Source organism: Lates calcarifer, linkage group LG23 (assembly GCF_001640805.2).
Source record: "Lates calcarifer isolate ASB-BC8 linkage group LG23, TLL_Latcal_v3, whole genome shotgun sequence".
Taxonomy (NCBI): domain Eukaryota; kingdom Metazoa; phylum Chordata; class Actinopteri; family Centropomidae; genus Lates; species Lates calcarifer.
This window is the reverse complement of record NC_066855.1, coordinates 257533-265680: the sequence shown is the minus strand read 5'-3', so window position 1 is coordinate 265680 and position 8148 is coordinate 257533. Positions and strand designations below refer to the sequence as shown.

Below are 8148 nucleotides of genomic sequence, written 5' to 3'. Positions count from 1 at the left end.
AAAAATGTCATAGTATAGTAAGGGTCAAAAAACGTCATAGTAAGTAAGGCAGTCAAAAATGGTCAAAAAAAGTCATAGTATAAGGCGTCAAAAAAATGTCATAGATAGTAGCATCAAAAAGTCAAAAAATGTCATAGTGTAGTAAGGTGTCAAAAATGGTCAAAAAACATCAAAAAATTTTACAGTATACTGTGTGGTCAGTGTCAGAAAATGTCATACTGTCTCTCAACTGTATGTGTAATAAAGTTGCAGGACTTTGGACAGTTTCTGTGATTAACATGTTCTGTCTCTCTGCAGGAGGAGGAGAAGACCGCATCACGACAAGAGGACAACAGAAGTAGTTTAATGTTCTTCAAGATGTTTAGAGATGTATAAGACTTTAATAAGCATATCATCATATGTGCTCATCACTACATTATAAGTGGGGTGAGAGAATAAACAAAATGCTTCCAAGTGGTCAAACGTCTGTCATTGTTAAATGTTCTTTAGAACGGAATCAATAAAGTTTTGTTGCTTAACTTTTGAGTACAATTTCACTATTTTCAAAATACTATCACAAAAATGTATTTGTCAAAAGTGGCTGAAAGCCGTAACCCTAATTTCTGGCTAAAAGTGGCTAAAAGTCATAACCCTAACCCTAATCTCTGGCTAAAAGTCATAACCCTAACCCTAATCTCTGGGATAAAGCTGTAACCCTAACCCCAACCCTAACTTCTGGCTAAAAGTGGCTAAAAGTCATAACCCTAACCCTAGCCCTAGCCTCTGGCTAATATCCGTAACCCTAACCCTAACTTCTGGCTAAAAACCGTAACCCTAACCCTAACTTCTGGCTAAAAGTGGCTAATTCCATAACCCTAACCCTAACCCTAGTCTCTGGCTAAAAGCCATAACCCTAACCCTAACCTCTGGCTAAAAGTCATAACCCTAACCCTAGCCTCTGGGTGAAAGCCGTAACCCTAACCCTAATCTCAGGATGAAAGCCATAACCCTAACCCTAGCCTCTGGCTAAAAGCCATAACCCTAACCCTAGCCTCTGGGTGAAAGCTGTAACCCTAACCCTAATCTCAGGATGAAAGCCGTAACCCTAACCCTAATCTCTGGCTAAAAGCCATAACCCTAACCCTAACCTCTGGCTAAAAGTGGCTAATTCCATAACCCTAACCCTAACCCTAGTCTCTGGCTAAAAGCCATAACCCTAACCCTAACCTCTGGCTAAAAGTCATAACCCTAACCCTAGCCTCTGGGTGAAAGCCGTAACCCTAACCCTAATCTCAGGATGAAAGCCATAACCCTAACCCTAGCCTCTGGCTAAAAGCCGTAACCCTAACCCTAACCTCTGGCTAAAAGTCATAACGCTAATCCTAGTCTCTGACTAAAAGCCGTAACCCTAACCCTAGCCTCTGGGTGAAAGCCGTAACCCTAACCCTAATCTCAGGATGAAAGCCATAACCCTAACCCTAGCCTCTGGCTAAAAGCCGTAACCCTAACCCTAGCCTCTGGGTGAAAGCTGTAACCCTAACCCTAATCTCAGGATGAAAGCCGTAACCCTAACCCTAACCTCTGGCTAAAAGTGGCTAATTCCATAACCCTAACCCTAACCCTAGCCTCTGGCTAAAAGCCATAACCCTAACCCTAACCTCTGGCTAAAAGTCATAACCCTAACCCTAGCCTCTGGCTAAAAGCCGTAACCCTAACCCTAGCCTCTGGGTGAAAGCTGTAACCCTAACCCTAATCTCAGGATGAAAGCCATAACCCTAACCCTAACCTCTGGCTAAAAGTGGCTAATTCCATAACCCTAACCCTAACCCTAGCCTCTGGGTGAAAGCCGTAACCCTAACCCTAATCTCTGGCTAAAAGTCATAACCCTAACCCTAGCCTCTGGCTAAAAGCCATAATCCTAACCTTAATATCTGGGATAAAGTTGTAACCCTAACCCTAACCCTAACTTCTGGCTAAAAGCCGTAACCCTAACCCTAAATTCTGGCTAAAAACCTCCAGCTAGAAGTGGCCTCTGGCTGAAAATATTCACTTTCATACAATATTAAACAGACCAACAAAATATTAAGTGTTCAAGTATTTATTTGAGGAAGACAACAGTCCCCCGCGGGGGTGTATTCCACCAGCAAAAACAGAAAAAAGCATGATATAAACGAAGTTCATATAGAACAATATACAAAAGTTATAGTATAAATAGGGCTTGTATACATATTACACTGTTTAAAATAGCTAAATACCAAAATGAAATAACTTACACAAAATCTAACCTAACCCACAAACACTGTATACAGGTATGAATATGTGTGTCTGTGGAGAGCAATGGAAAGATGGTTGCTTTATCTAAGCTAGTCTAAGCTGCATCTCATAGTGTAGTAAAATCATCAAAAATTGTCAAAAAATGTCTAGGGATAGTGAGGTGTCAAAAATGACAAAAAATGTCATAGTATAATAAGGCATCAAAAATCATCAAAAAAAATGTCATAGTATAATGAGGTGTGAAAAACCACAAAAAAATGTCATACTATAGTAAGGCATCAAAAATGGTCAGAAAATGTCATAATATAGTAAGGCATCAAAAATCAATAAAAAAAATGTAGTATAAAAAGATGACAAAAATGACAAAAAATGTCAGTATAATAAGGCATGAAAAATCATCAAAAAAAATGTCAACCGAACAGAGTTATTCATCAGTTTCTGTGATTAACGCATGTTCTTCTCTCTGCAGAAGATGACGGCAGATGAAGACCTGAAGTGGACAAAAGAGAAAAAAAGTGTTAAGAAGCTGTTAATTAGACTGCTAGAATTAGAACTGCTGTAAATGGTGTTTGCTTCCTGTTCTTCAAGTAACACTCCAAAGACTAATATGTCTTTATTAGACATCTGTGAGAACCTGCAACTGCTTATGATACAACTATTTAATTAATAACTGTATCACAAGCAGTTAAATGATAATAAAGATTCTTAGTAGACATGTTTATCTTTGGAAAATATGCTCATAACTACATGAACCCTAACCAGCTCTAACAAGTGTTTCCTTGTGGTCAAATGTCATTATCTTTACTGTGATTTGTTGAATATTGTCTGGAATAAAATCATTAGAAGTGTCTTCCTAAACCTTGCATTGCATTAAAGCATTGCATTTCTCTATTTTGAAACTGATGTTATACAAATAATTTTATTGCATTATTTTAAGAAAAATGTAATGATTCTCAATTTTTTAGACCTAATTTTAAACATTTTGAAAATATATTCTTTAAGGTTTTATATTTATTTTTTATGGTTTTATACTTAACTTTTAAAAGGTTTTACACTCACATATTTTATTTTATTTTTTTAAGTTTCATACATTTTAAAGGCTTTATACTTGTTTTTTAAAATTGTTTAAGGTTTTGTACTTAAATTTTTATGGGTTTTTAGAGGTTTCATGCTTAATCCTTAGATCTTTTTTAAAGGGTTTACATATATATATATATATATATATATATATATATATATATATATATATATATATATATATGTATATATATATATATGTATATATATATATATATATATACACATATATATTTAAAAGTTGAGTATTAAAAGGTTTTAACCTTATAAACCTGTTTTATGAGGTTTCCTAAATTATTTCATACTTACTTTTTAGACCTATTTATTTAAGGTTTTAAATGTATAGGGTATGTGTAGGTTTTATATTTATTTTTACACATATTTTTAAAGGTTTTACATTTCATTTTTATGTTTCATACTTAGTTTTTAGACATATTTTTGTAGGTTTTATACTTAACATTTAAAGGTTTTCAATTTATGTATTAAAAGTTTTATACTTATTTTTGAACCTATTTATTAAAAGGATTTCTATTCTATTCTATTCTAAACTAAGGTTTTATGTGTTCTACATTGTCAAAAGAATAAACTAACACTGACCTTCTGGAAATGTCTTCATGTCTCTCTCTTCTCTCTGTGATTTAATGGTTAAAGTTTGAATCCTGTGGAGAAAAAAACAACACACATTAATATAAACATGTGATTTTTAACTCATCAAAATAAATGCACAGAGAGTTTCTGGGTATTGAGCTTCAAATTGTCAAAAGACAAAGAAGTTAAAGACACTAAATCTACAGAGAAACCAGAGTGTGGACTAACTGTTTCTGGACTAAACAGAACTAGTCCAAGAGTTAAATGTGATTTCTATACAAAGACAGAAGAAGTTGCTCTGACTGGAGAACTGACTCCACCAGCTCCTGATAACAGTAGTGGATGGAAATGTTTGTTTCTCCAAAATCAGTTAAAATTTGAACTAAATTTAGTTGATAGAAGCCAAAATGAAGCAAAATGACAGAGTTTCTAGTGTGACACTGAACTGAATAAGTTCTTTGTGTTTTTGTGATTTACTGTACTAATGAGAGAGAGAGGGAGAAAGACAGAGAGAGACAGAAAGAAACAAAGAAAGAGAGGGAGACAGAGGGAGAATTAGAGAATTGAAGACGGAAGCACAACAAGAGTCATCATCGTCCTCATGTTTATTTACGCTAAAATCTCATTTGACCGCGTGAGACTTGGAGTTTTAAGAGTCCAGACTCTGGTTGTTGGTGGTGACTCTGTTAGTGTGTGGTGTGGCTGTGTTGGTCTTCTCTCTGCACCTCACACACTATAAGAACAAAACTGTGAAATCTGACATTATCTGTCGATGTGTGTGTGATCTCTCACATTTTCTACATCGGGTAAGATTTTAAAAATCTTCTCGTGTGTGTCAGGGTTAAGAGAGAGGGGGAAAGAGACAGAGAGAGAGCTGATGTTTAAATTCTTCTTTTTCTTTGAACTGAACATTCATGAACTATGTCAATAAACTTTAATGATGAGTGAAGTCTTCTTGTGACAAATCAAACTATTCAGACTTCAGATCAGTTACTGAGGATAAACAGTTTAATGTCAGTTTAACATCAACAGTCTAATGTCAGTGCTGTGTGTTGGACAGTTGATGTAAAGCTGTTGGTGAATTACCTGGAGGCCTCTGTCCTGGTCTCAAACAACTTCTTCACTGTACGAAGACTCTCTGTGATCGTGGATGAAGTGGTGACACCTGGAGGAAATAAAAAGAGAAAGATACAAAAGAAAATGATCAATACACTATGACCTATTCCTCATTAAGAGTTTAACCATGAAAACAGAGAAATATTCAACATTACAGCTGAACCACAACATTCTCCAAACGTTAGAGGAGTGTCTCAGAAAATGGGCTGTGTACTGTCACATATGACAAGAAGAAACATCACATCTTTAACAATCAATGACAAGAAATAACTGGGAAAATGTAACTTCATTAAATACCATGTATTTAAACAATAACACGGTTATTAACTTTAATAATTCAGCTCATCAACACATGTTTTTCAGACTGAGTAACTCTTTAGGACACATACCTGTTTGGTTTGTCAGGTGAGAGCAGGTGTTTGTGTCCAGGCTGCAGCAGCTCAACCAGTCAACCTGGAAAACACAAGTACAGCAGCTGAAAAACAGAGAACCTCATTAATAAAGAAAACCTGAACAGTGGAGAAGAATACAACACTGAAAACTAAACACTAGAACCATGACAATCACACTGAGTTGTGAGGTGAATACATTCTGTTAGTAGAACATGACTTTATTGATCTCAGAGAGAAAGCAATTATTAAAATAGCTTTTATAATCATTTCTAACAGTAACCTCAGCTCAGACACTGTGACCTGCTCTGTGGAGGAGCACAGAGTTCAAACAGTTTTTCAAGCTTGAATTTAACACAAAACTGAGCTCAATAAAGTCTCAAGTCACCACACACAAATTTCTAATCATTAATATACAAAACAGGGGATCAATGGATGGCTATAGACAGATCACTGCCACAAAGCTACAAAGACACACAAAACGACAGAGACAAAAAACTGAGTCGCAAAACGATTACAGCGAAACAGTTAACTGCCACACTGAAACAAAATGGCCACAAAGAAACGTTAAATGACCTGGAATGGACACAAAACTACGAAGACACAATACGATGCAACACAACCACACAGAAACTGACCATAAGTAGATGTAGAACACCTAGAGACGCTAAACTAAGCAATACCATAACAAATAGACACAAAATGACCACATGACATGATAATCCGCCATAAACTGACTTAAAACGACCGAGATGGAGTTCAACATTACAAAGAAGCAGTAAGATGTCTGCAGAGTAACAGAGATGCAAACGGAGCAGTAAACAGACAGAATACTCAACAGTTACCACCTCCACAGCTCATGTTAGAGGCTTTAGTCACAGAAACACAAACACACTTTAACCCACGCAAATAAAAACGACGACAAAAAAGGGAAGAACATAACTAAAAGATAAGGCTAATGCTAACGACCCCCACTAATGCTAATGCTAACACCAAGGTGTAAAAAGTGTAAACAAATACAAACTGTGATTTACACAGATCCCATTACCAAGAGCTGTCCACATTAGACCCACAACTCATGTCAGGGACGCCTCAGTCACAGAAACACAGACACACTCTTACCCACGCGATATAAACGACTGAAATGGAAATAAAAGATATAATTGCAAGGTAATGCTAATGCTAACGCTCTCTGATAGCGTTAATGCTAACGCTCTCTGATAACGTTAATGCTAACGCTAGCCGCTAACTGTTTGCCTTACCTTCACAGGTGTGTTCACCGTCCAGTCTCACTCGTGTTGGACAAAAAGCAGCTCCACGGTTTGTTTTAGCTTCCAGATCTCTCCGGTAACGGCGTTCTCTCACAGGACTGACAAACAGATGCAAAGCTTCAAACACTGGCTTTAAACTTTTCCAACTTCCTCTCTCCGCCTCTCTCCGCCCCTCCCAGAAAGTAATGACCAATGACGAGGCACGCCGCGACTAATGACGACATACGTCAGCTAACCCTGGCGGGAACACGCTGATTGGACAGTAGCTGTCGTAGACTGTTTGGGCACGCTGCTCTGAGCCGACGAGTCTTTAGACTACATGTAAAGTAAAACCCGTGTAGAATATATTGGCACTGAACAGGAGGGAGAGTGTCCCCTCCTGCGCTTTGGGTGAGAGGTGTGTGTGTGTGTGTGTGTGTGTGTGTGTGAGGGGCCGGAGGACCCGGATGAGCAGAGGAGAGTAGTGGCCGCTGGGTCCTAAAGCCTGCCATGTTTGTTTCCACAGGGAGGATGTCGGTGCCCAGTGAAGCTTGATGTGTGTCTGTCGTATAAAATCACTATTCAGTCCCATTTATCTCAGTTCCTCTGATACTTAGTGAAAGAAGAGTAACACACATAAATTCCACTACTTTTGTGAAGCAAACACTTTGGTAAACCCATTTCAAGCACCAAAACAATTCAGCATTTGGCCCAGATGTCCTTCCACAGTGCTCTTGGACTAAAGGAGGCCTCCATACATTCAGAGCTGAGAGTATTCTGTGTGTCATGAGTTGTTTGAACAGTTGAGCCCAGAATCTGCTGCTGACTCCCACCAACTGCCATCACTTTTAACACGATCATTGTGCTAAATACAACACTGTCTTTTCATTGTTGTGCCTGGTGAAAAACAAACAAACAAAAAACAAAAAAAAACAGAAAACAAACATCATGCTCCATTTCCTACCACCTCTCCCTCTGTAGCCTGGAGCCTCTGTCTCTGCTCTCTACAGGACTCAGACTGACATAAACCACTCTGAACTGTAACAAAGTCTGTTACGCAGTCCACAATCTTGTGCTGATGTTTGTCCATGTTTCTGTCACACTCCACTGAACATTAAATTGGACCATGAACTGAAAAATTGCTTTGGGTGCAAAGAAGCATAAAAAAAAAGAGAGAGAGGGGTGGGGGGGTGGGGGGTGGGGGCTTATGGTTTTTGTGTGGTCCAATATTTTATTCAAGCAGGATTCAAATTGGTGGTGAGACATGGAGGCCTGTGTTGTTAACACATCTCTGTCAGTTTGTTAAACTTGAAAAGAGCTCGCAGCCTGAGGTGACTGGTATAAACAAGGTCAGCACAGAGCACCTCACTCCAACACCTCAGAAATGATCCGGGTTCAAAGGTCACAGTGACTTCATATCATATGGAGGGAACTTCATCACATCAGGCAGAGACATTCACTAAGACTCATGATGA

At 38.0% G+C, this 8148-nt stretch overlaps 1 long non-coding RNA gene across 3 annotated transcripts in view; it reads right to left on the bottom strand.

Annotated features, from left to right (window-relative positions):
- Positions 1-7096, bottom strand: part of LOC127139190 (uncharacterized) — a 50182-nt gene extending 43086 nt beyond the window's left edge. Inside the window, exons 1-5 of one of the 3 annotated variants that reach the window (XR_007809189.1) lie at positions 6686-7094; positions 5424-5487; positions 5005-5083; positions 3928-3989; positions 2062-2743 (exon numbers count right to left, since the gene is read on the bottom strand). This is a non-coding gene — a long non-coding RNA (uncharacterized LOC127139190). Of the gene's footprint in view, positions 1-2061; positions 2744-3927; positions 3990-5004; positions 5084-5423; positions 5488-6685 lie in introns of those variants that run through there. The other 2 variants (XR_007809190.1, XR_007809191.1) reach the window with 2 other exon arrangements.
- Between the last annotated feature and the right edge of the window lie 1052 nt (positions 7097-8148).